The sequence below is a fragment of the Pelodiscus sinensis genome, chromosome 27 (assembly GCF_049634645.1).
Source record: "Pelodiscus sinensis isolate JC-2024 chromosome 27, ASM4963464v1, whole genome shotgun sequence".
Classification (NCBI taxonomy): Eukaryota; Metazoa; Chordata; order Testudines; family Trionychidae; genus Pelodiscus; species Pelodiscus sinensis.
Window position 1 is genome coordinate 13,681,656 of NC_134737.1, and position 27,967 is coordinate 13,709,622.

A 27,967-nucleotide genomic window follows, 5' to 3' on the forward strand; every position below is an offset into this window, starting at 1 on the left:
TGCCAGGTGCCCTGCCATCCTCCCGGTGCATGGCTGAGCCTGCGCCCCAGTAGCCTCCCTGCCCCAGCCCATGAGCTGCCCACCCACCTTGCTCATAAGGCCCCTCCCCTGCAGACCAGCCTGCTCTGAGTCTCTGCTAGCAGGGCAGCTGAGCTAGGGATGTTAAAATGCCTTTAACTAGGTAACCGTGCAACTGCTGGAAATTTCAACGGTTACACAATTACACAAGGGGAGCAGTCGGCTTCCCGGGAGCCGGTGCACACGAGGAGTCAATTTTTAAGCCGGTTTTCCGCACGTACTGGCCCCCTGCTGCCTCTATGCCAGGAGCCTGCATGTAACCGTGAATGGTCCAGCCTCATCAGTTAACTGTGCGCACAGTTACACTTTCACCTCCCAAATCTGCACCCAAACCCAGCAAAGCCAATGGCACACTCGCCTCTCCTTACGGGGTGCCTGAGGGCAGCTCTGCTTGCCCCTCTCAGCCCCCTTCGGGGACCCCAAGTCCCGCTGCACCCTGACTCAGCAGCCACGTTGCTGGAAAATCAGAATTTCCATCCCATGCAAAATTCGGATGGTGCAGTGAAGTGTCCGCACAATCCCAATGAAACATTTCAGCATTCCCAGTCTGACCTGGGTCACTGTCCCCGCACCAAGCAATGGCGCTGCCGTACCCAATTCACAGTCCACTGGGGTCAATTTCATGGTCAGAGGATCAAACGGCAAATGTCCCGATGTCAGCTCTTTAACGCTGAGATTTCACATGCTGGAACTGACCCAACCTTGAAGGCAGCAGTGCCAAAGTGAAGGTGGCAGAGTAGGATAGCCCTTTGCACGGCTCCTGGCAGGGCGCCTGGCCAGCACCCACCGCACTGCAGCCTCCCAGTCCTGAAGGCCTCCCCATCTTGCAATGCCACCCTACAACCCTGGTTTGGGTTGGGATCCCCCATTTGAGAAACACTGGTCTCCGCTGTCAAATCTGGATAGTAGAATGTAAAAGTCCACAAGGCTATGTCTACACTGGCGCGATCTTGCGCCAGAGCTATGCAAATAAGGCTAAGTGTGGAATATTGCCGAGCCTCATTTGCATACCTAATGAGCTGCCATTTTTGCGGAAGAGGCTCTTGCACAAGAAGGAGCTGTCTACACTGCCCCGTCTTGCGCAAGAAAAACCCTCTTGTTAGGCTGATTATTTTCAGGACTAACAGCATTGCGCAAAAGGGTTTTTCTTGCGCAAGACGGGGCAGTGTAGACAGCTCCTTCTTGTGCAAGAGCCTCTTCCGCAAAAATGGCAGCTCATTAGGTATGCAAATGTGGCTCGGCGATATTCCACGCTTAGCCTCATTTGCATAGCTCTGGCGCAAGATTGCGCCAGTATAGACATAGCCCAAAAGACCAGATTTCATGGCCATGAATTTGATAGATCCCTATTGATGGGAGTTGTAGTTTGCATGCCTCAAGCTCCCAGTCTCCCAGATGGGCAGAAATCCCTGCTCAGACTACATCTTCCACGATGCACCACGTTGGTACTAAGAGGGATGATCGTGGTGCATCGTAGGAGACGTAGCCCAGCCAGGTAGCCTGACCCATAGAGGAGAATGCAGACAGCAGGCACTCCGATGACACAGGCAAACAGAGGTGAATGTCAAACTGCTCTGAAATTAAACACTGCCATTCAGTTTGGCAACCAAAGTGTTTCCATTCAGCTGTCCCAACCTGGAACAAAACATTTTGTTCAGATTTTCCCAACAGACAATTGAATCATTTTGGCACAACTGAAATCTGCCTGATGTTGAATAAACATTTCGATGGGAAATTTCCAACCAGTGCTTAGTTAGATGCCTGAAGCTCTGACTTGCCAATGGACCAACAGGAACCAGTGACACTTGCACCAAACGTAGCTGGCTCCCGCCCTGACACAGCACCCCAAAGATCTCCCCCAACTCCCCTGTCAGGCTGCGCCCCATTCATCTCTCTTTGCCTGTGTCCCACTGCTGATGTGCTAAAGGGAATGGCCACAGTTTCAGTAAAAAACTTTGCTTCCTGTCTCACACTGCAAAGTTTGCTGCTGAAAAGGCGCCATGTCCCACCTCAGAGGTGGCTGCATGTCAGTGACTGGTGATATGGTCCCTTGGTCGGTAGAGGATGCTCCACATATGTGGGGGAGCACCGTCCACCCCGTTTTGAATCACACGATCCTGCTGTACGCGAGTACACACTGGCTGTGAGTATCAGACACTAAGCCCTGGGGAACCACGCTGTTTTGTACATAACAATATAACTCTTAGCTCTGACATCACCCTCCCCATTGGGAGAGTTCAAAGTGCTTTACAAAGGAGGTCAATATTATTTTCCCCCATTTTATCCGGGGGAAACCGAGGCAAGGGTTTGCCTCTGCTGCTAATGTCGCAACGAAGGGCATTATGTAACATCACGGCCGAGAGCAGGGCTGGATCTCATCGATAAATCCGGAGGTAACGGTTTTTTCTGGATTTACACCCAGGTGAATGAGATCAGAATCTGGTCCAAAGAGGGGAGGTTAAAATGGAACATGAACAATGCAAGAGGCAGTGCCTGAAGGACACTGAGCACATAGACACCCCCTGCGCCCTCCCCAAGTCACAATCCTTCCTAGCCTTCCCTGTTCCCTGCCACTCACTGTCTGGCCCCAGCTGCCTCCCGGCCAGCCCCCTGGGCGAATCGCCAGGCTACTGGGTCTCTCAGAACTGGGACTGGCCATGCTCTAGGGCGCATTGCCCACTAGGCGGATCCACGAGCTTTGCAGGCAGATGTGAGAAGCCCGGCAGGAGAGCTCTGGGGGTGCTGGGCACAGCCAGACCCACTGATCTCCCTGCCAGCAAGAAAGGCTGGGGGGGGGGGGCATGCAGCAGGGATAGCAAGGGGAGGCTGTGCGGTGTGCCAGGGCTGTCTCCCTCTGTGGGGGAGGGGAGTATTGTGTGTGTGGGGGGGGAGTCCAAGGGATACGAAGGAGGAACGGGGGCTGGCGGGAAGATGGATAAACTGAAGACAAGCCTCACTGCGGGAGTGTGGCCTAGAGGTTAAGTCAGGGAGCAGAACAATTCCTGGCTCTGATACTGAATTGCTCTGAGATGTCGGGCAAAGCCCTTCTGTGCCTCAGTTTCCCCACCTGTAATGTGGGAGAAGACTCTGCGGGGAGCTGCCAGAGGTGCTTGTAAAGAAAGGATGGCTCAGTACCCAGGGCCCTTGCCTGGTCCCCGAGTGTGTCACTGCGCTACTCTGCAACAGTCTCACTGTGTGACCTTGGGCGAATCTCTTAGGATATGGCTATGCTGAAAAAAAAAAACCCAAATCCCACGGCAGCGAGTCAGGGGGCCAGCTCTACCGACTCAGGCTCATGCCACGGCGCTAAAATCAGCAGCCCAGCCGTTCCCTTGGGGGCTGGAGCCGTGCTGGCTTCTTGCGGCACAGATTTACCCCGAGTCTCCTTGGGCCTCAACACCCCCCCCCCCGTGTAAAACGAGGCAATGGCTCTTCCTGGCGTGCCAGGGACAATGCGCTAGTGCCTGCCAGGTGCTCCAGCCAGGGCAGTGCCAGAGACAGAAGGATGCCGGCGGATCCGGATTGCAAGGCAGCAGGGGTCCTGGCTGAGGGGTCCTGCCACCTCACAGGGCCCCCCCCCCCCGAGTGAAGCGCCCAGGGCCCCTTAACCCAGCACGGCAGGGCACGGCGCATGGCTGCAGCAGGCAGGACAAAGTGCAGTGCGGAGCACAGCGCTGCCAGGGCGGGGAGGGGGGAGGAGAGTCCTGGCTGCCCGCCTGCCCTTTGCCAGGGGCGCTCGCCTTGGTCAGGCAGGTCCCGCTCGCCCCCGGGCAGGAGCAAGCGCAAGGGGGGGGGGTCCAACTTCAGAACAGGGGCAGAGCCCGAGGGGCACGCGGGGCCAAGTCACACCGGTGTGAACCCGGACTGAGCCCCGGCTCTGGCGCTGAAGCTGCTCCGGGCAGCCCCCTGCGGCCGTGCGCCCCGTGCCGCGCCCGGTGCCAAGCGCGCCGCAGCGCCTCGGCTCCCCGTGCGCTCAAACTTCCACGGCAGCCCGTGCGCCCGCCCCCGTCCCCGTCCCCTCCCCGGCTGGCGGCCCTTCACCTGGGGGGGTCCCCTGCCCGGATCCCAGCGCCGCGCTCCCACGCCCGGGGGGCCCGGCTTACCGGGCGGTGCGGCGGCCGCTGCCTGGCGGAGCACTGCAGAACTTGGGCTCCAGCGCCGGCCAGCCCGGCTGCAGCGCCCCCCGCCCCCGCCTCCTCCCCGCGCTGCGGTAGCGCCGGCCCCGCTCGCCCTACGCTGCATTGTGATGCCTCTCACATCCCGCTGCATCGGCTCCCGCCCGCGCCCCGCCAGCCTCTGCCCGGCCCGGGAGGGGGCAGCGCCGGGGGGTCCCGGGGGGTGGGAAGAGCGCGCGGAACTTTCGAAAGCTGCGGTGAAGGGGGGCGGGAGCTGGGGCTGTAAAAGGCACAAGTGAGCTGGGGGGGGGGGGGGGGGACACGCAGGCCTGTGGCTGTGTGCGGGCAGCGTGGGGTGCGTGGCGCTGTGTCCACGGGGGCATGTCTGTTGGGGTGCATGGCACGGCGAGTGCGCGGCTGGATGGCGCACGGTACTGCGTGTGCATGCCAGCGTGGCTGTTGCATGGGTGCATGGCAGGCCCATGTGAGTGACGGCGTGCTGCATCACCCTGTGTGCACGCATGCATGGCTGGAGGCTGCATGACAATGCGTGTACATGCGTGTGTCTGTGTATGCGTGTCTAGATGAGTGCATGGCTCTGTGTGTGCATGTGTGTCGATAGGTGTGTGCGCACGGGTTTGTGTCTGCATGTGTGTGTTTGAATGAGTGTATGGCACTGTGTGTACATGAGAGTGGCTGTTTGGATAGATGTGCTTGTGTGCGTGTCTGGATGGTGCATCACACTGTGTACATGCACATGGGTGCATGTGTCTGTGTGCACACACCTGTGGGCCCGTGCCTGTCTGTGTGCCCACGTGTGCATGCATGAACATGTCAGCGTGGATGCCTGTGCATATCACTCTCTCTCCCCCCTTGCAGGAGCGAACTTGCACTTGCCTGGATTTCTAATGCAATTAATTAGACTCTGCACTTAGCTCACTGCAGAGGCCAATGCAGTTACACCAGCAGCTACACGGCCCTGGAGATTTTCCTCCAGATTTTTTTTCTGATTGTTTTAGGGCAGAGCCCGATTCCCTCCTGTGTGATGCTTTTGCACATTTGCAAACGCTTAGCCCAGCAGCCCTGGTGTTTTTCTCAAGGCAAGGAGTGGGGGGGAGGGGAGAGGAGAATACAGCCCCCTAGAGAAGACTGGGGGTGGAGGGATTCTGTGTCCTAGATTGCAAGGCCCAAAGGAATCACTGATCACCTTCCATACCACAGGGTGAAGACCTGAGCCAGCGTTTCCCACAGCCGGGGCAGCAAGTAGTGGGAGAAAGCCGGAGAGGGCGTGAGGAGAACACTGCTTGAAGCGCACCCGGGCTGGTGTTGGGGATGGGGCAAGCTGGGGTACTTCCCCCCGCCCGCACATTACGCATTGTCTCCATCGTGCCCTGGCTGTGGCGGCGTGACAGCCGGGGGCACGGGTGCTGTTCGTCTGCCACGCTTGATGTGCAGACTGACGGCTGGAGCCTGCGCCCTGGCCCTAGGTCCGCGGTTCCAGTGCTTAATTCCCCTCCTTGGGGGAACGGCCTTTCGATTCACCTTCCAGCCCCTGGGCCCCACGCTCTACACAGCCCCCTCGTGGGGGCCAGCTGGGGCATTCTAAAAGCAAAGGGGACGGATCAGGCGTCAGAAAGGACATCAGTCAGTGCTGGAGGGGGAATTAGGGAAAAGAGGGGAAAATAAGCCTTCGCCCCCTCCTCATTCACCTGGTCCAAGGGGAGCGGCAGGGATGCAGCGGGAAGCAGAAGAGCCATTTGCCCGCTAAGCAGGGGTGTTGTCCAGCTGACTCTCCTGGTGCCCCGTGTTCCGATTCCTGCCCACGTCTGGGGCGCAAAAGAATGCAGAGGCTGGGGAGAGCAGAGCCCTCGGAGCACGACCAGCCTTTAGCTGACGGGACAGGCTGTTCCAATGGTCCCTGTCGAGCCTGCTGCGTTGGATTGATTTCTGGAAATAATTTATAATGCAATAAGAACGCAACCCCACAGCTAATGTGATAAGGAAGCGGGAGGAGGCCATAAAGCTGCCTTGGTGGAGCTAGCCGGCTGCAGCAACGCGGGCAGCCGCAAATTGCCATTGATTTTGATCCTATATCAACTCATTGATTCTATCCGGGGCCTGTCACGCTAGCCAGGCCGAGTCAGGGACTCCTCCTTTGCAGTTCGATCGGAGCACAGGCCAGGGGGCGGATGGCACGCAATTCACCTCCTCGCCTTTGGAGGTCACGTCCTTTGGAAGCGGGGGGCTGCTTCACTGCTCCCTGCCGCAGCGTCTCCCTTCTGCGCGTGGGAGCTGCCTAGAGGTAGCTCCTTCAGACCTGCAAAGGGTTTGCAAAATACTTCCACAGAGCGGCCTAAGAATCTGTCAATCCTGCCCCTGCTTCCTCTACTAGACCGGCCGGCTTTCAGGGACTCGCCCCTCCCTGCTCTTCCGGGGGAGAATCCCATTTCTCAAGGCCTGTCAGACGCCGTGCGGAATCCACGTCCATTTTTCATCTGCTTGGAAGTTTCTCACACATACAATTACGCGGCTTTGCAAACTTGACAGCGGGCAAACGTCCTTGGGAAAGCAGGCTGGAGCGGATTGCCCGGGCAGCTCTGGCAGACGCCGGGGAAGGGCTCTGAGGTTTGTGTCTTACCCCTGCTCACACAGTGTGGCTCTTTGCCCCCCTTGAGGGGCAAGACCGTGCCAAGTAGCTCATAAGTCTACTGCTGCCCCAAGCAAATACGGTTGCCAGATGGTCTTCCAAAAAATACCGGACACCTGGAATTTTTGCTCAAGCAAATCACAACCCCACCTCCCACAAACGCAGCTGGGAGTCTTTCCCCACGAAAGCTTATGCTCCAAACACTTCTGTTAGTCTATAAGGTGCCACAGGACTCCTCGCCGCTTCTTTAAACTCTGTTATAGTCCCAGCCTTCACAGCCTCCTGTGGCAAGGAGTTCCACAGGTTGACTATGCACTGTGTGAAGAAGAACTTTCTTTTATTAGTTTTAAACACTTCCTTTACGGACCTCACAGTCCTTCCGATTGAGCGCAGGACCTTCTCTCTTTGTGCCCGTGCCCAACGCCAACGGCTGCCCATGTCTTCGGGCGCCCCTGCAGAGATGCCGGTTGCAATCAGATGCAGCCCCAGTCACAGGTTAGCTTTTAGTGCCGACCGTCTGGTACAGAGATCTTGTCGGCGCTCCCAAGCCGGGCAGGGCCGGGCGAGGGGTGTAGCTGGACGGGAGAGCTCCTTAACCAGCTGCTTGGGCAGAGGGAACTCAGTCAGTAGTGGATCAACGCAGCAACAGGTGGTCTGGGCAGTACCCCTGCCAGCACCAATTTGGCCAGAGCAGATTGTGACCTAAAGCCCTGGCTGTTTGCTACAAACACACAGCGATAAACGAGGGCACTACCCCGATCTCCTGGCCACATGAACTGCAGCCTGTGACCTTCATTCCTGCTGGAGCGCCACTCGACCTTTCCCCCTTCTCGTCCTAAAAACGAATGTGGTCGATTACATAAGCGCCCTCTGCTTCGGGGGCTCAGCCGCAGCAGGCATTCGGCCTGAGACAGGGGCAGACATTCCTACGTGCTCTGCACCTCACACCGAGACACTGGCTGTTAACCACCTGGTGCCTCAGTTTCCCACTGCTGTCTCAGGGATCGTTATTTGCCCTGTCTCTGCTCTATGTAGCCTGCGAGCTCTCTGGAGTTCTACAGGGCAGCAGGGTCCTGTGTGTCGCTGCATCCAACACCATGATGCACCCAACACGGACTTTCTAGTCACTGCAGCCCAGGGGCGGCTCGTGCATACAGGCAGACGTGGCAGTCGCCTAGGGCGTGCATTAAACGGGGCGCCCAATGATGATGCACTGCTGTTGTGGGCTTTGGATACGGGGACGCTGATAGCGCATTCCGCCTAGGGCTCCAGTTGCTGGAAGTTCATCTCAGAGGCGGGGGCAGTGATCCTCCTGGGGCTCCAGTTGCTGGCAGCCCCTCGCTGCACTTTGGGGTCTCCTCCATGGACGTCACGGCAGCTTCACTCCTCCTTGCATGAACGGGGTGCTGTGCGCAAGACACGAGGAGTCATTCTTCCGCTCCACTCTGCGCGGGTTAGGCCTCCGTTGGAGTCTTGTGTCCCGTTCTGGGTACCATGTTTCAGGAAAGATGTGGGGAAATTGGAGAAGGTCCAGAGAAGAGCAACAAGAATGCTGAAAGGTCTAGAGAACATGAGCTAGGAGGGGAGACTGAAAGAACTGGGCTTGTTTAGTTTGGAAAATAGAAGACTGAGAGGGGACATGAGAGCCGTTTTCAAGTACCTAAAAGGGAGTCACAAGGAGGAGGGAGAAAATTTGTTCTCCTTGGCCTCTGAGGATAGGACAAGAAGCAATGAGCTTAAACTGCAGCAAGGGAGGTTTAGGTTGGACATCAGGAAAAACTTCCTACCTGTCAGGGTGGTTAAACACTGGAATAAGTTGCTAGGGAGGTTGTGGAATCAACATCACTGGAGATATGAAGAGCAGGTTGGACAGACACCTGTCAGGGATGGTCTGGACAGTGTTTGGTCCTGCCGGGAGGGCAGGGGACTGGACCTGATGATCTCTCGAGGGCCCTGCCGGTTCTACGGTTCGAGGATCTCTTTGCAGAGCGGGAGCAGCTAGCGGAGCGGCGGCCGTGCTGAACGTGAAAGGAACATGCGGAAAGCCTGAGCAGACGCATGGGATCCCCACACAGCTGCAGCACAATGTGGGTCTGCAGTAATAGCCTTTCCCTGCCTCTGGCACATTGCACCGAAGGAGCGCTCAAATTGCTTTACCCACGGTAATGAACTGAGCCGCTCCGAGCGAGGGACGCAGGAATAGCCTTAATTAGTGCCATTGCTAAATGCGCGGGGATGCTGCCATCTGCCACAGTCCCCAGGACTTCCCGGCACAGCCAGCAGTCTCAGCACCAGGGCCGTGGGGCAGGAACCTGGGGGCGCTGTATCTGAAACGCACCGCCAGCGCGGGAGCGGAGTCCGGCCTGTTTGACTGGAGGCAGGAGCTGTCTCATTAAAGGGCTGTCGGAGGTGGCGCCACCCGCCGGACACATGCTGCAGGAAAGGATGCAAAAAATGCCAGTAAAACACCCGCTTGCCTTCGCCCTATGCCCTCCCGGGAGCTGCGCTGGCCGGGTTCTTCAGCAGCCTGCCACACCTAGCCCAGCGGCTGCAGTGGGAAGGGGAGATGGGGGCCAAGCAGCCCTTTCGCATTTTTCTAAGGAAGCCTGGAAGGGTTTTGGTTTCACAATCCTTGCCTGATTCTTACCTTTCGAAACACAGTTTCCTCCGCTGTGCAGTCCCTGGACAACAACGGACAGATGAGAGCTAGCAGCATGCCAAGGGATACCAGCTACATGAGATCTGACTCAATGAACACGGGAAGGGGGTTGTATTCGCACTGTTCAACACTCTGGGCTGGTTTGGTTTGTGCGTGTGGCACCGATTTGACTCAAATGCTCCAAAAGACCCAGAAGAACAGAGCTCTGTGGTAAAGATCTGCCATCCTTGCCCCTTTGAGGAAGGACTGCAAAGGTGCCACCCTGCCTGAGAACTCCAGGGGAAAACGCTCCCCTTATTTTTCTGAAGGCTTCCAAGTCCTCCCTCGCCATCCCAAAGACCCAGCGGTAATTCCCCCACCCTCTGTGGCCATGGGTAGGACAACTGAGAAGTGAGATAACTAATGAATATCCCTCTTCATTCTGTAGGGTGACCACGTGCACCAGTGACGGGCAGGTTAGAAAATGAAGTCAGACGGATGTGTCACCACCTACCACAGTCAGGTGCACACTCAGAGGTGGCTGCATTTCAGTGATGGGTAAGTGATCCCGATCAGTGTTCCCTGTAAGCTGGGAGCTTGTGCGGCCGCTCAGGAGAAATTCCAAGGCCTCCCAGCTGATTAGCAGAGCGCCCACAGCAAGGTTTTCTTTTTTTATCCCGATGGTGCATATTTGTCAGTGCACATAGAAAAATTTATTCTGCACATGAATGGGAAAAATCTACACATGGATGGGAAAGATTAGAGGGAACATTGATTCCAATGTACATTTTTTGTGCGCGCGCGCGCACACACACACACACACACACACACACACCCTGCACTATAAAACAAGCAGTACTCATGCTCTGTAGAGCCCATAGCTTTTTACAAAGAGGAACTATCATCAGCTCCCATTTTACATATGGGGAAACTAAGGCACGGAAGCATTATTCATGGTGACCCACAAGGAGTTTGTGGCAGCATTGGGAACAGAACCCCAAGCTGACTCCCAGGCCAGTGTATAGGAAACCAGCCTATGCTGCCCCAGATAGGATAGCAGAACAACAAACTTACTATATCCAAATCCCATCCTGGATGGAAAAAATTCACTTGGTCACAGGGTGAGCCTGCCTTGCCTACGTAAATGCCTTGGGGCCAGGCTGGTCTCTCACTATGTGTATTTACAGGGTCTAGCACAATGGGACGTCTTCAAGCGATGCCGGCAGTATTGGCAGGGCGCCCTCTGGTCCAATGCGTCTCCCGGGGCAGCCACGTGGTGTTGCCGCTTTACAAGTGAGCCACGTCGTGGCCTCGTTCGTTTCCTCCCTTCCTTGACTCCCGCTGCCTCGCCCGGTGCCCGGCAGCAGAGCGCACAATATTCATCTATTGGCCTGTGCCGCTGCCTCGCCGCGCCGGGAGGGAGTTTACCGGAGAAATTAGAGCGACATTGTGGCGCGTAATTGAGTACCTTTCCTGAGACTGTCTTCAGGCCTCGCTGCGTTCTCTGTGTCTTAAATGGATGAGCTAATTAACATAACGGATTGCTCCCCAGGACTAATATTTTTGCTGTCACACCCCCCACCGGCATGTTCTCATCTCTCCTCACCTGCAGGCTTGTTTCGCAGAGACTGTCGCGTCAGAGGGACCCTTCTAATCAGGTGGTCTGACCTCAGCAGAACCTCCTCCACCTGGTCCTGTACCACGCCCCGGCGGAGTTACACAGCGCACATGCAAGGGACAGTCAATCTACCATTTGCACTGGTGAAATCTGCAAGAGCCCCCTGCCCCGCTCCGACAGACACAGCGCTGTTTGCAAGCGCCACGTCACAGCAACCGCGGCCTCTGTCTCCTGGCTTGGCCCCCAGGAACGTCATTGCCACACACCCAGCTGGCCCGCTGCTTTATCCAGCCCCCAACTCCCTCCGCTGAGTAACAGCCCTGAGGACAGCGCCGGCGCGGTGGGCAGGCAGGCCAACGGATTGGATTAAATATGCCCTGAACTATTTTCAAAGGACGACAGCTCCAAAAGCCAGTCTCCTGGGACACCAGGAGCCGCACCTCGTCCGGCCACACCCGGAACCGCGCCGCATCCGGCCACACCCGGAACCGCGCCGCGTCCGGCCACACCCGGAACCGCGCCGCGTCCGGCCACACCCGGAACCACGCCGCATCCGGCCACACCCAGAACCGCGCCGCGTCCGGCCACACCCGGAGCCGCGCCGCGTCCGGCCACACCCGGAGCCGCGCCGCGTCCGGCCACACCCGGAGCCGCGCCGCGTCTGGCCACACCCGGAACTGCGCTTCGTCCGGCCACACCCGGAACCAATGATGTTTCCCAGGGTTATAGCTGCATTGGTGACCTTATTGCCAATGTAAGTCAGGGCTGGGTTACATTTATGTGGTCTTGTCCCAGCACTGCGGGGCTTGAAGGAGGCGATCTCTCGCAGTCCCTCCCTGCCTGATGTTTCTAGAGCTCTAAGCACACAGCTTCCCAGTTCCTGGGTGGGGTTGTCAATAACGCTCAGCATCAGCTGACTCTGCCTTCGTCAAGAGCAGCAGTCCAGGGGGAGTGGACTCCGACGTTGTTGGAGGGCACAAGGCCTGCTTACCTGTCAGACAGACACTCACCAGGGGTGAATTCTACCAACCTGTGTTGGATAAATGTCACCAGCAGCTGCCTCTAGGGCCGTGAGCTGTCCCTCTGCCCTGGGGTGAATTTCACACCCGAGTACACGTGGAGAGCACATTTTGAGTCATCACCCCCCGAGCAAAAATGAACGAATCATTCCAGGGATGCTCCAACGTTCCCACGCAAGGAACAGACACGGTGCCAGGTGATCCGCGCAAAGCCCCGTGCTAGGAGGGGGCACTGGATAGAAAGCCAGGCAGAAAATGAACTCCACCTATGTTTCCACTTGGAGCAGCAAATCCATCCTGGGGAATCCTGCCCTGAACCTTGCGGACATGCCACCCCCAGAAAGAAGGCTGTGTCAGACTAAGCAGTATTGTGCTGCAGGGCACAGGCCCCACCTTGGAGAGGTCACAATCTAACTAGACAAGGGCAGGAGGGGAAAGACAGAGAAGGGCAAAGGTCACACACCAAGACAGTCGCAGATCCAGGAACGGGAACCATGCAGAATTCTTCTCTGGGACCTAACAAAGGGCTGGCCTGCTTTGGTGCCCAAGGGATCCAGCAGTGTCTCCTAGCTCTGTGCAATCTTTGGTTCCTTTATCAATACAATTGCTCACCAGGTTCTATCCGATCCATCACTTGGATCGGCCCTGTCACTAGCAAGCCCTGTAGGGTTTCAAAAGCAGCAGAATTTATTTTTGTAATTAAACCCAGGATTTAAAAAAGCAGCAACAGCACTCCCTCGAGGCGCTAGGGAGATGCGCTTTCCATTCGGAATGACGTTTGAACAGGGACTCGGTGCCAAACGGAGATTCTGGGAGGCAGGCGTCACGCCTCCTCGGTTCAATCGCCTAGAAATGGCAGGGTTTCCCCACACCGGCCGCCCTTTCAAGACAAGGTCAGAGTGGCAGAAGGGCTGACGCGTGGAACCAGACAGAAGGAGAACAAGGAGAAACGGACTCACCGGGTGTGTCTGGGACCACGTCACATCCGCAGCTGTAAATAAGAATAAAAAAAAAATGGATTCAGAATTTCTGTTTGAGCTTCCCAGGGCATCAGATCAAACCAGAGCAGGTAGCATTTGCAAAACCCGGGGATAAACTGTGAGCTTCTGAGTGCACTGTGGGAGTCGACAGGACCTTCGGTGTTTCATTTGTGTGTTACTGACAATTATAAACTCACAGCTCTAACACACACACGCCCACCGCCATCAGACACCAGTTTAATAGGCCTGCGCAGGGCCCCCAGCCACCCCACAGACAGCCCTGTAAATACTTTTTCAAGCCAGGCTCATGCGGAGGAACCCTTGCTTAGATATATCCTGTGCACTCGGCGATTAGCGCCCTAGTCCAATGGTACACTGCTCCCCACAGCCCATCATACGTGGCATGGGCTTCACTGTCCCAAGGACTGGGTATCACGCTCCGCCAGCGTGATGCATCAGCCTTCCCTGAGACCCTTGGATTTCAGCCCATCTCTCTTAGGAATAAAAATCAGTATCACGTTAAAAACCTTCTCTCCTCCCCACATGCAGCTATCTTGGGAAGGGATTTCCCATGTCCTCCCCGGGAGAATGTTTTGATGAGAACAAAATGCTTTGTGACGGTACTGGCGCCTGAAACGAACATGCCACCGCTATGCGTTGGCACCAAATCGTGCACAAAGCGGGCCAAGCGAGAGCGGATGATGCGCTGGTTCTGTTTCTGCTGCTCCTATGCCGGTATCAGATTTGTATCTGAAGTGTCGAGGATGGTTCTGTACTTGTGTGGCGTAGCAAGGGGGCGATCTGCCCTGTAACCCGGGGTCCCCCTGCGCTGTACTGTGTGATTCCCACTGACTCCCCCACATGTGTGTTGGCCCAGACACCTAGTCCCAGCCTGAGCAGATGTGGCATAGTGGGGGTACCTTGCTGGTTGCTATACTGGGCAGTGGGTTGGGAGTGACCTCCACTGGCTGCAGCACGGCCCAGCCGGGCAGGGGATGAGTAATTATGCAAGGAGGCTTCGAACCTGTCTGACCAGTGATCTCCCAGGGAGCAGAACAATGGGAAGAAGGGGAGTGGAGCCCTGGCTGGGGGCAGGGCTGGAAGTGAGTTGGTTAGTTTTCTGGCTGGTTTCATGGAGGAAGCAGCCTAGGCAATGGGCTGGAATTTAGGGGTCCAGTCTCCCCCGTCTCAAGGGGGGCTGAGGCATCCTAGGCCTGCCCTGGAACCAGATTACATCTGTGCTGTGCTGTATCCTGGGGAAGCAATAAACTCCCTCTGTTCTACTGGCTGGTGGAGTCTGTTTGTGCCATTACGGGGGTGCAGGAGACGGGAAAACCCCAACGCGCCGCCACAGCAGATAACAAGGCTCTTCCCAGGGGAAGAGACAAAGGGAGAGAGGCGGAGGGCAACACTGGGTTTTGGGGGAAGGGGAAGTTGCTGTCTGGGGAACACAAAGGAAGAAGCCTTAGCTGAGGGTCTAAGTGATGACAATGGACCCCCTAATCCAAGGGGTCTGAGGCATCCTGGCCCTAACTCCTAAAACTACATCACGTCTGTGCTGTGCTGTATCCTGGAGAAGCAATAAACCCTCTGTTCTACTGGTTGGTGGAGTCTGTCCGTGCCACTACAGGGGTGCAGGAGACGGGAAAAACCCGACGCGCCGCCATAACTTGTATTTCAAATGTTTGTTTCTGGGAAACACCAAGGCTACGTCTACACGGCAGCGCTATTTCAGAGTGCCGGAGGTATCCCGAAATAGCTAGTCTGTGTCTTTTGAGCGCCCGTTATTTCAAAATATAACGGGCTCGCTATTCCGACGTCCCTGTAACCCTCATCCCGCGAGGAGTAAGGCACGTTTCGGAAGAGCGGGTTATTTCACCGTAAGTCGGGATAGACTGCACCACATTTCAAGAGAAGCTATTTCAAAATAACACTGAAATAAGACAATTTGTGCCACTCAAACGGCATAGCTTGTTTCTAGCTACCGTGCAGCGGAGACGCACCCCGACAGGAGGCCGGTCAAGGAATAGCAGCGCTTCATGGGCAATTTGCCTTAAGTGGTACCAGTCCGCACCTGAGCGCGTTCAGACCAGCACGTCAGCCCTGGCGGCCAAGGGCGGAGTCCTGCATGGGGGGGGCGACTCCATTTGGGGAGGCAATTTCACACAGCGAGAACGACAGAGTTCCCGCCACATGGGCAAGGGTATAAAGAGGGCCCTGGGGGTTTCCGCCATCTTTGTCTTCATTCCAGCTCACCACTTCAGGAGCATCATAGAATCCTAGAGCTGGAAGAGACCACAGGAGTCATCAAGTCCAGCCCCCGGCCTAAGGCAGGACCAACCCAACTAAATCAACCCAGCCAGGGCTTTGTCAAGCTGAGATTTAAACACCTCTAGGGATGGAGATTCCACCACCTCCTTAGGTAACCTATCCCAGTGCTTCACCGCTCTCCTAGTGAAATCGTTTTTCCTAATCTCCAACCTAGACCCCCCCCACGGCAACTTGAGACCATCGCTCCTTGTTCTGCCATCTTAGCTGAGAGCTGAGCCCAGGGGACCCGTCCTAACAGAGGATGCCATCCGGAGTCTTACAAGACTGCAGATGAATCTACCTCTGCTACCAGGCTGCACCAGGAACTTTCCAAGTGGTGTGTAGTGTTGATTCCTTTAACGATTTTCCTCAATCTTTTCTTTCTTTTTATTAATAAACCTTTAGGTATTAGATGCTAACGGACTGGCTCAGGGCACCCTTTTGGGTAAGATCTGAGGTCTAAATTGACCTTGGACTGCGGCTGGTCCTTTGGGACTGGAAGAACCTGTTTGAAGTTGGTGAGATCGGTTTTCGGAACCTCTCATCTGTGTAAGGCAGGGGTGGATGAGAGTTTTGCAGGGCCCCAGGCAGCAAAATTTCGCGCACGCGCCACGGCCACAGCCGACAGGTAGTAGTGCGTGTGCGGGGCCCTATTGAAGCACGGAACCCCCCACTCGCTCTGCCCTATATCCGCCGCTGGCGTAAGGAGTGGGACTAGTTGTCTCCAGACGCTTTTTAAGGCAACCAGCCCATTGATGTAAGGATGGCCCCGTGCTTAGAGGGCCAGCCCAGGGATGAGACCTGGGTCAGTTCCCTGGCTTGCCACCGACTCCCTCTGTGACCTTGGACAAGTCAATTAGCCTCAGATTTCATCTGTACAGCGGGGCCAATAGCAGTGTCCTGCCACACACGGCAGGTACGTCGGAACCTGTGAATCCCTTGGAGATCTCTGGATGACACGCACTACGTGAGCGCTAAAGGCTCTCATCATTGCAGTAGCACCTACAGCCAAGACAGATGCTGTACAAACAAGAGACAGTCCCCTACCTCCAATGGCTCACAACCTCCATAGACAAGAGGTGGGAAGGGAACTGAGGCATGAGGGGGAGGGGAGAAGAAGTGACATACCCATGGTCACAGCCAGAAAAAGAATCCAGTCTCCTGAGCCAACAGCCCACTCCTCTATCCACTAGGCCACACTACCATTCTATTGCCTCCCTCCCCTCCAAATCCCCAGGGAATTCCTTTGCAAGCAGCTATTGGAGCCAGCGTCTCCAGCTGCCTGGGTTTCCCAGATGGGCTGACTCAGCAAAGCAGCCCCCGCCGCAGCTCTGTCTCTGGTGAACGCGCGCTCAATGCAGGCAGCGGGTGGAGATGCCCCTCCAGCCTGGCCTCGTGCCCAGCGTGGGCCTTTATTTATTATTTATTCCAATGTAGGAAACTCCCTCCAGCCTCCGTGTCCATCCATCACCCGAGAAACAAACATCCCGGCACTTGTCCAGCCAGGGCCCTGGGCACAGGGATAAATCAGCAGCCCTGGTTTCAGGATCTGCACGATCTCAAGCCAACCCGTATCACTGAGAGCTTGCCCCGTCTCTGATCACGGCCCCCCAGGTCCTCCAGCCTTCGCCACCACCCCCATGGCCTGCGCGTCCCAGTCCTCGCCCCAGCGGAGGCGGGGAAGGAGATGTAGAGTCGAGGGCCAAGCCTGCTGCCTGCCTCCCTCCCACCCCCAGTCACACCTGGGGGGCAATCAGTTCCTAAGGGGGCTGAGCATGTTGGGCAAAGCCAGCCCTTGCTTGTGTCTGCAGGGGTGTGCTCCAGGCACTTACCCTCCCCCCCAATTCCTGCGGTGTCTGAGCAACTCGCCATCTTCACCGTGTTCCCTGTCACCCCTACCACGTGGCCGGGCCCTGCGTGTGTGGCCAGCGTGTGCCCGGGAACTGAGGCAGAGGCCCAGCAAGCAGCCCAAGGTCACACCTGGCGTGTGTGGTAACGAGAGACGTGAACCCTCAGCCTGGTGGCCTGACCCGCCTTCCTCTCTGCACCCCAGAAATGCTTCCAGCTGGTCTCCCCTCCTCCCCCCATCATCCACCCCCATGTGGACACCCCTGCTCCGGCTCCTGAGCTCGCCGCTGGGAGTCAGGCTGCGTGGGGATGACACGGCGCGTTGGGGTTTTCCCGTCTCCTGCACCCCCGTAATGGCATGGACAGACTCCACCAGCCAGTAGAATAGAATAGACCCTGATCACTTTGGATGGCTGGTGGTAAGAGCATCCCCTGCCCAGCACTCCCAGGGGGGACAGCGTCCGACACAAAGTCCATGCAGCAAACCGAGGCCCCGCAGCCGAGGAGAGACCCAGGCGGGACGTCCAAGCGTCCCCGAGAAGCAGAGAAATCCTCCCCGGTGTTCCAGAGGTGCTAGGGAGCTCCGCCGCCTGCCCGTGGGAGCATGGGAGGGGCGGGGGGGCTGGGAATTCAGGGCACCGAGCCCCAGGCAAGCCCACCACACGGGAGGCAGGCGGGAACGACCTGCCCAAAGGACCACGGGGCTCCTGACGGGTGTTCGGAAGCTGGACCCTGTCATCCCCCCCCAGAATAACAGTGGGAAGCACCGACCGAGCTTTCGTCTTTCTTCGTAACCCGCCCAACTTCATAGGCCAGCCTCCTCCACTGCCACGCCGCCCTGAGCAGGCCCAGCGGCACCCTCCCTCCGGCACCCCGCCCCTCAGCCCAGCCTGCCGCGCGGGGGGGCGGAGGGGCCTGGTGACAGCAGGCTGGAATGCGAGGGGGTGTTGGGCCCTTTCGGTGGGTTGCAAGTCCCCGAGTGTCGCCCGGCCACCGCCCCTTCGGTGAGGTGAACGCCAGGCGGGCTGACTGCCCATCGCTCCCCTGCCGGGTCTTTCCTCCCCACCTGGCCTGCAGCCCGTCCCCAGCCTGACACCGCAAGCCCCGGGCTGCCTAGATCCACACCACGCTCCTGGCACGACCGATCAGCAGCTCAGCCGGAGAGGTATTTGGGGACACGGACTCAACTTTGCAAATATTTGCAGGGCTAATGAAAAGAGCTGCCCAAAGGGAAGCCGTCGCACGCATGACAGCACTCCTGCTTTCTGTGTCCGCGCCTCGCCAGCTGTCGGGCTCTGCGCTCCCTGGGCAGGGACCGCTTTGATGTTCTGTGCACGTACAGCGCCTAACACAGCGGGGCGTGGGCCGGGCTCCCAGGCACCGCCTGTCATAAATCCCCAAGGCAGAGACGGAGCACAAAGGGAACCAAGTGACAGAGGGCAGGCTCGGAGACTGCCAATAACCGAAGCAGCAGCTGCCACGCAGCAGGGAGAGGTCACATGTGCAACAACGTTGTCTTGCCGAGTGACTTATCTCGCTCACAGAGCTCTGCCCAGCCCTGCCAGGGGATAGCAAAGGGCTGCTGACGCTACCGCACGAGGCTCTTGCTAAGCCTTCTGAGCGAGGTTTTCCAGCAGCTTGGACGGTGACATTCACCGGGCAGATTGCAAAGCAGATACGGGAGCACAGGGCAGCGGCTGCACGGGAGTGACAGCCCCACGTGGACACAGAAGACAGGCGCGAGATGAGCCCACGAGGCGAGCCACACGACTGCTTGCGTACGGTGACGACGCAGTCGGGGTCCCCCCGTTCCTGCACCCCCGGAGCAGCAAGAACAGACTCCGCCTGTTGTAGAATAGAGAGGGGTTTATTGTTCCTTCAGGATACAGCACAGCACAGATGTGATGTGGCGCCAGGATGCCTCAGACCCTAGGGCTAGGGGTCCATCACCCTAGGCCCCCAACTTAGCCTCTTCTCTCCATGCTTCCCTGACAGCAACTGCCCCTTCCTCCCAGCCAGGTGCTGGTCTCCGCCTTCCTCCCTTTGTCTCTCTCCCTGGGAGGCTGAGCCTGGGTGTTCGGGTTAATACACATTTGGGAGAGTCGGTGGGAAACTCCCATCACAGCGCAGGGGGACCCCGGGTCACAGAGCAGACAGCCCCCCGCTACGGCACACATACGGAGCAATCCGAGTGCGGCTGTTCAAATGTGTGCCTCCGTTGATGGTGTGAAACAAGGTGTGTTTGGCTCGATTTCCTTTTTTCACCCCCCTCCGCTGCTCATCAGCCCCAGCACGCTTCCTGGGCGGCTGTTCCAAACCCGAGTCGTTGCTGGCCGTAGAAGTGCCAAATTCAGGATCGAGTCTCCCACCCCACGCCAGTGGTGCCCATGCCCGGAGCCGCTCCGAACGCTTGCCACAAAACTGCTCCCAGCACCATACGCTGCTTCTGGCTTCCCTGAAACAGTCCCCAGAGCACACACGGTTTGGACGACGGTTGCCGAATTCCAGAGAGCAGAGGGACCCAATCAGAAAGCTGACCCCTTGGATCAGAAAGGGTTAGAGCCACACGAGAGCAAAATTTCATAGCCACGAAGGTCATCACTAAACAAAACGACGGTCGCTCACCAGTTGACGCTGCCCCGTTCCTTCCTGACCTCTATACTGGTCAGCTTGCGCTCCGGAGCACAGCATTTGATTGCCCCTGTCTTAGCAGGGATAATGAATGAGCTTATTAGTGGTTAATGAGCCATTAATGTTTCGACATTTCTGAGGCACTGTAAAGCACCGCAGGAAAGTGCTAAGGACTCCTGGGTTCTGTTCCCAGCTCTGACTCCGACTCGCTGTGCAATCGCTTCCCTTTCATAGATTCATACACCTGGCCCCATTGAAATCCAAGGGGAAACGCCCATAGGTCTGCAAGAGGCCAGAAGTCCACCCCTATCCCAAAGCCGGATGGAACCATTAAGATCCCATAGTTGGGGCTCCTGCCTAGCACAAGAGACTTTCACCAAGCAATTCCTGCATCCAGCCCGTATCTGCAAGTCGAGCTGGCATGTGTCGCTTAGAAAGACATCCAGAAGACTTTGCAATGGAGAATCCACCGTGTCCTTTGCTATACTGTTCCACTAGTTCGTACCCCACGCAGGTGAAAAGTGCAGACTTGTCTCATCTCAGCCTCCATCCATCACATCCCTGCCCCTTTGGTTGGTCACAAAACCTCAGTTCTTACAGCTTGTGCTCAAGACACCCTCTTCATAAATGGGAAACTGAGGCATGAAGGCTAGGCACAGCCCCTCAAAGGTATTCCCACACCTAATTCCCACACACCTTTGTCTCCTAAATTTCCAGCTAGTGCTATAACCGCTTGGCAATACTGCCTCACAGGTGTTAAACTTGTCTGGGGAGTTGCCCCCTGTGATGTAGCGGGGGTGCTGGCTGCCCCCCTGCATTGTGATGTCTGATTCCCACTGACTCAACCATATGTTGTGATGTAGTGTCAGTTCCTTGATGGTTGCTAGGCTGTGGGTGACCTCTACTGGCCTCTGTCTGTGAGCACTGCCCAGCCGGTGGGCTGCCTAGGTCATGAAGACAAGGAGGCAACCGGTCAGACCGGTTGAGGGCAGCGAGGGAACTAAGGAAGTGAGTGTGCGGGGGGAGGGGCAGTTGCTGGCTGGAAAACATGACAGCTGTGTCTACATTGGTGCGTTCTTACACAAAAGTGGCTGCTTTTGTGCAAAAACTTGCTGCCTGTCTACACTGGCCGTGAGTTCTTGCGCAAGTACACTGACGTTCTACTGTATGAAATCAGGGCTTCTTGCACAAAACTATGATGCTCCCGCTCAGGAATAAGCCCTTCTGCACAACTGTTCTTGCGCAAAAGGCCAGTATAGACAGGCAACATGAATTTCTTGCGCAAGAAAGCCCGATGGTTAAAATGGCCATCAGAGCTTTCTTGTGCAACAGAGCAACTCCACCAGCACGGATGCTCTTGCACAAAAGCACCTCTTGCACAAACGCACATCCCAGTGTAGACGCTCTCTTCTGGAAGAGTTTTTGCACAAGCACCCTTCCGCAAAAGAGTTCTTGCGCATGATCATGCCAGTGTAGACGTAGCCGAAGGGAACAACCTAAGAGGAGGACTGGGAGTCTACAGGAGGGGCGATGGAGCCCCTAACCTCAGAGGTCTGAGGCATCCTGGCCTTAACTCCTGTAGCCACATCACGTCTGTGCTGGGCTGTATCCTGGAGAAGCAATAAACCCCCCTGTTCTACGGGCTGGCGGACTCTGTTCTTGCTGCTACGGGGGTGCAGGATCGAGGGGAACCCCGACTGTGCTGTCACACCCCCACGTTGCAAAAATCAGGCAAGACACCAGAAGACTGGGCACATTCAGCTGTTTCCTCCACGTTGTCATGGGAATGGGGGGCTGGCTAGTTTCCCCCACGCCCCTCGGAAGTTACTCCAAGTAAAAGCTCTCGTTTAGCACCTGCACTCAGAGGCTCTTTGCGTCAGTTACATTCTTGGAGGCTAGAAAGCCTTCGAGTCACACTGGCGTAGGCCCAGTTCCCGCGCTCACCCCCTGACCGTGCTCCCCTTCTTCTCTGAGCCAAGCAAGGAAACCCAGGAGTCTCGACGCCCATTCGTCTGCTCCAGCCACTAGACCACGCTGCTTTAGAAATCAAATGGGATGCCAGCAGTTTGTTGCTGCCCCACGTGCAGACAGGGCAGTAAAGTGGCCATCAGGAGACCCTCACTCAGACCTGCTGTGTAAGCTTGGCCAAGACACCTCTTGGAGTGTGCCTCAGTTTCCCTGTCCTGAGAGTAGTCTCAAGGGCTCAGGAAGAGGCACGTAGAGAAGTACTTTGCTGAATCAGGGCCACTAGCATTTTCTCCCATTAAGGTACTTATTGTACACAGCCATCAATGCATTCCCTGACCTCATTTTTTCCAGTCCTCTGGGGGGGGGGGGGGGGGAGAAGAGGGAGTCGTGGGTCTTTTCTGCATCCACAACCCAACATCCTTTGTACAATGTAGACACCAAAACAGGACATGATCCTGCAGCACCGGTCTCCCCAGCACCGGCCTCCCCACTTGTATTTGCCTCTCCCTGGGTGATACAGCCAAGGAGGGTACCAGCTGGTTTTGTTCAGCATCCCCCTGGCAAGTCCTGGTCAGTTGCGGGTCCCCATGTCAGTCCCTGCTGTGCAGGCTACGGATCCCCCCAGCTGTGGGTGTGGCCAGCACGCCTCGCCTGACATCTCAGCGATGAAGCAGGGTGAGTAGCATCGGTCCTCGCACCCTTCCCCACGGGGCCCAGGCGGGAGAGCGCCCCCGTGGCGCAGCCCCCGTGCCGTGGCGCAGTGCGAAGCGAGGGTGATAGCACGGGCCCTCCTGCGAGGAGTTCTCCCCCGTCTCCTTGCACCCCCGTGCCCTGTTCCACCCCCCAGCAGCACTGGCTGCAGGCTTGGTGGGGACCTGAAATGACCTGAAATGTTGGAGCTGCGCTAGGAGGCGGCTGTGGAGAGCACACAACAGCGCAAGCAGTCCCGGCAGCACCAGGCACTCTCAAAGGTACTGCAATGCAGTAGTGATTTTTTTTGTAGTCCTCCCCCCTCCCCCCTCCCCACCTTTGAAAGTTGCAAGGCCAGCACTTTGAACGGGGCTGGGAGCGAGCACGGCGCACGCCGGGGCTGACCTCATCCGTCCTGACACACCTCTCACGCCGGCCCAGGACTGCGCTACACAGAGCTGTCAGGCACAGGCCTGCTGGGCTGCAGGGAGATGTGATCTCCGGCAAGCCCCCCCCTTCCCTGATTCACACAGCCTCTCCGTCCTCACCCGCCACTCGGCTCTGCTCAGCCATGGACCTTTGGCAGTTCAGCAGAAAAGGGCCTGGAGATTGCAGTGGATGAGAAGCTGGATAGGAGTCAACAGGGCGCCCCTGTAGCCAAGAAGGCTAATGGCATATTAAGTTGCATTAGGAGGAGCATTGCCAGCAGATCTAGAGATGTCATTATTCCCCTTTATTCGTCTCTGGGGAGGCCACATCTGGAGTATTGCGGCCAGTTCTGGGCCCCCCACCGTAGAAAGGATGTGGGCGCATTGGAGAGGGTAAAGCGGGGGCGACCAAAATGATTCGGGGGCTGGAGCACATGACCTAAGAGGGAAGGCTGAGGGATTTGGGCTTGTTTAGCCTGCAGAAGCGAAGAGTGAGGGGGGATTTGAGAGCAGCCTGCAACTTCCTGAAGGGAGGTTCCAAAGAGGCTGTTCTCAGTGGGGGCAGATGCAGAACAAGGAGCCATGGGCTCAAGTTACAGTGGGGGAGGTCTAGGTTGGCTATGAGGAAACACTATTTCCCCAGGAGGGTGACCCCCGCCCCCGACACTTGCTTGCCTGGGAACAACAGCTGCTTCTGGGCTGTTTCAGGGGGCTAAGCCAGCTGGAGAATCCCCCTCTACTCCCCGGTGTGGGGAAGAGCCCCCCTGCCAGGGCAGCGTGGCTGCAGCAGAGCTGACTCACCCAGGGGAGGCTGCTGTGGTAACAGGCGGAGCTGGGGGGTTGCTTGGGCTCCCGCCCAGGAGATGGACATGCAGCAACGCCTGGTGCCGCAGGGTGGGGACCCGATCCCAAAGAGGGGCCCCCTCAAGCCAGCTCCGGAGCTGAGGGGGGCTAGGCCGGGCAGGGGAGGATGCCCCCAGAAGCGTTGGGGCTGAGATCTTGTTCCTGGAGACAGAGGGGAGGCCAAAAGCTGCCCTGCCCCACACGTGGCCAACGCCGCTCCCCTGTTCCCTCGGCTAGGTGGAAGGGGGTTCCCCACACAGACGAGGGCGCCAAGTACCAGGAGATGCTGTGATTGGGCCTCACTCCCCGTGACTGGACAGCACGGCCACACTTGCTGGAGTCATCTGGTGTGACCCAGCTACCCCACGTGCTGAAGCACGGAGCTTGCCTGCGGGCGGCTCTCCTGGCCAGCACCCCAGGGGAGGGACCGCGAGTCCCAGTGCGAAGAGGGCAAGCTGGCACAGAAAGAGATGTCCCCTCTCGATGTACAGATGCAGAAAATAAAAATGGTTTTCATAAGTGGAAGCAGTAGGATGCGAGTAGTAGTAAGTGAAAACAGGCAGAGCAAAGTCGGTTACAAATAAAAAAAAAACAAAACCGACCGCTTGGCTAATTCTCCACTGAAACCTCAGGGCAAACTTAAACTCACCCTAAAACCTCTTTTCCAGCTGCCACACCAAACCAGAGCTGTCTTCCACGCCCTGGGGTCCCTGGCCCCTTCCTTCACAGGCAGCCCAGCCAAAAGACCAAGGCCTCTCCTCTCCTATTCTTTTTGTTAAAGAATACCAACCACTGCTCAGACTGAAGGACAAAAGAGACAGTTTAACAGTTGAGGGTAACACCCTCCATGTCTCGCATTCACATGTTTGAAACCCACAAAGTATTCCCCACGCCATGTGTCTCATTTTCCGCACACAAATGGTACGTACAACAGAGGAAGATCAACCGAAGCAGCAGATCAGGACATGAAGATGGATGGGTTACATGAAATAATTTGCTCAAGCCACCTTTGAGTTATGTATATTCATGTCCATGAGTCCATTTCATAAAGCATGGGAGGGGAATGGGGGGGTGTGTCAGACGGGAGATGGGAAGGTTTGCGATGGTCCTTAGACCTTGGGACAGCTCTGTCTCCTGCGTGGGACCGCGGAGTGCTGTGGGACTGGAGCTGCAGAGCCACTCCCATGGCCTTCATCCCAGAGCGTGGGGCGATGCCAGGCCACCGTGACAATAAGGCCTGGAACTGGACTTGCTTTTTGTGGGAAAACCCTGCTGAGCTGGTGAGATGGCAAGTCGGGGTTCCTCCGATCTGCAGCACTGTAGCAGCCAGAACAGACTCCACCAGCCAGTTGAATAGCGAGGGGTTTATTGCTCCTCCAGGATACAGCCTAGCACAGCTGTGACGTAGCTACGGAGTCTAGGCCAGGATGCCTCAGCCCCCTAGAGATGGGGTGTGACGTAGTGTTGGGACCTTGCTGGTTGCTATGCTGGGGCTGTGGGTGACCCCCACTGGCTGCTGCCTGTAGCACAGCCCAGCAGGACAGGGGATGAGTCACTAGGCAAAGGGTCTCCCAACCTCTCCAACCAGCTACCCCCCAGGGAGAGAAACAAAGGAAGGTGGAATGTCCCCTGGCTGGGGGGCAGGGCTGGAAGTGAGTTTAGTTTCTGTCTGGCAGCATGGAGGAGACAGCCTAGGGAAAGGGGCTGGAATTTAGGGGCCCAGTCTCCCCCATCTCAAGGGGGGCTGAGGCATCCTAGGCCTGCCCTGGAACCAGATTACATCTGTGCTGTATCCTGGAGAAGCAATAAACTCCCTCTGTTCTACTGGCTGGTGGAGTCTGTTCGTGCCACTACGGGGGTGCAGGAGACAGGAAAACCCCAACGCGCCGTCACATGGGATCCCTGGGCCCCTCGATTCCAGCCCCTCCTTAGTCTGTTTCCTTCATGGTTCCAGCCGAAGACTGTCCCGCTCCCAGACCCTGCCCCCAAACCAGGTGTTCGTCTCCACCTCCCTCCCTTTCTCTCTCCCCTGGGGACAGAGCCTTGTCATCAGGTGTCTGGGCCAACACACACGTGGGGGAGTCAGTGGGAATCACATCCCAGCGCGGGGGGACCCCGGGTTCCAGAGCAGACAGCCCCCCACTGTGCCACATCTGCGCATGCAGGGTTGGACCATCAGACCCCTCCTTCGAAGAGTCACGAGGATCTGACACCAGCTCAGCCATCGCAAACCTTCCCATCTCCCGTCTGTGATGCCCCCCATGCTGCTTTGCACTGGGACCCCCCACAGAACTGCCATGAATTCCCCTGGCAGCAGGACCCTGCCCCACCCCAAGGCGCCTCTGCCAAAGCCATGATGCACGCCCCCAGGGCCAGGGGAGGAGGGGCATGGAAGAGGCACAGCTGGGGCAGAAATGCTCCCCTAACTGGGGCTACAGCAGCAGGGGCTGAGTTCGAACAGCCACAGGCTACCCACGCCACCCCTTAGCTCCCTGCAGGAGAGGCCAGGTGCCAGCACCCGGGCAAACCCAGCTCCACGGCTGAACTGAAGGGAGGCAGAGGCCAAGGGGGGAGTAGAAATCCAGCCGCCACCGAGGGCCTTGTCTCTGATTTCAGTTTCCTCTCAACGTGGGCTGCTTTCCTCCGTGGGCGACACGCCAGGCCAGGCTCCCTGGTTCTGAGACCTCAGACACCTTCCTCTCAATCACCAGCCGTCAAGGGAACCCAGACTTGCAGATGTGCCATCCACGGTGCCACCGACAGGCTGTATTGACCATCGGGGGCCACTTGTGGGCCCTGCATGAGGTTCTGCGTAGTCGGCTCCTCATGGGACAGCCACCAGGGAAAATATCTTTGTTCTTAATGTATGTGGAGTTCAATCAGCTATGAAACTCCTGGGCTGCCTCAGACGCTCTCTGCCAGGAATCTAATGGCTTCATTAAATAAATACCCATGTTGTTGAAAATCTGCGCTGGTATGAGCCCTTTAACATTCAATAATCATAACCCTAAATCAGATAAGGTCTCTTCCAGCACTGCCATTTCAAACCCTGTGCATTATTAATTCTGTTCACGGGGTTCCCTGATCTAATGGGCATGAATCAGGATAACCATTTTTAACTGGGCTGCAGAATTTCACTGAGTGTTATTAATTTCCAGGTATTTTCCCTGTCCTAATAATTATTACAAAAATAATCCCGCCGGGGAAGGGAAATCCAGGCGAGTATATACACAGGGCAATGCAATATTGGGATCCACTGGTTAATAACATCCTACAGTTCAGCAATGATGCATGCACAGGGCCATTCATCTAGCAAAAACTCAGGTGGCACGTATGAGTGTCGCTGAATCCTAGAATCATAGAATAGTGGGACCAGAAGGGACCTCGAGGGGTCATTGAGTCCAGTCTCCTGCCCTCGTGGCAGGACCAAACACTGTCTAGACCATCCCTGATAGACATTTATCCAACCTGCTCTTAAATATCTCCAGAGATGGAGATTCCACAACCTCCCTGGGTAATTTATTCCAGTGTTTGACCACCCTGACAGTTAGGAACTTTTTCCTAATGTCCAGCCTCAACCTCCCTTGCTGCAGTGTAACCCCATTGCTTCTTGTTCTATCCCCAGAGGCCAAGATGGACAAGTTTTCTCCCTCCTCTTTATGACACCCTTTTAGATACCTGAAATCCATGATGAAGTCCATGGCAAAGTCCCTTTGGCTTCAAAGGGGCCAGGACGTCACTCACACCGATCTAGGGAACGCTGCCTTCACCAGCACCGAAAAGCGGAGACCTCTGGGCTAGACCGCAGCAGAACCCAACAGCACTAGAGCCTGCTTTCGGACTGGAACAGTCAAGAGGCAGCTCATGGGCCAAACGTTTTTGGGTGGGCCCTGACCAAAAGCATTCGCCTGCTCCGGGTTTAAGGCAAGGCATTGACGGATACAGTGTCTGCCTGAACTACTGCGACAACGGCAGATGCCTGATGAAAAATGGACCAGAACATCGAGGAAAACAGGCACTTTCTTGGCCCCAAACATGGAGCATCTTGGTTTTCCATCCAGCTGGGGCCTTTGCCCTGAGAGATTAGAGTGAATCCACAATGCCACTGCCTCTGTCCTCGCTCAGAGAGAAGGGCACCCCCTACTGAATCCCAG

The 27,967-nt window shown here is 56.8% G+C and overlaps 1 protein-coding gene across 13 annotated transcripts in view; it reads right to left on the minus strand.

The window, feature by feature from the left end:
* SYT2 (synaptotagmin 2) overlaps positions 1-27,967 on the minus strand; it is a 128,929-nt gene that overhangs the window by 51,970 nt on the left and 48,992 nt on the right. For 9 of the 13 annotated variants that reach the window (XM_075910218.1, XM_075910223.1, XM_075910211.1 and 6 more), the window contains exon 2: positions 13,075-13,106. The exons of 1 other annotated variant lie outside the window; for it this stretch is intronic. The gene's annotated coding sequence lies outside the window, so the exon portion shown is untranslated. Of the gene's footprint in view, positions 1-4,181; positions 4,320-13,074; positions 13,107-27,967 lie in introns of those variants that run through there. 3 more of the 13 variants (XM_075910217.1, XM_075910214.1, XM_075910212.1) reach the window with 3 other exon arrangements.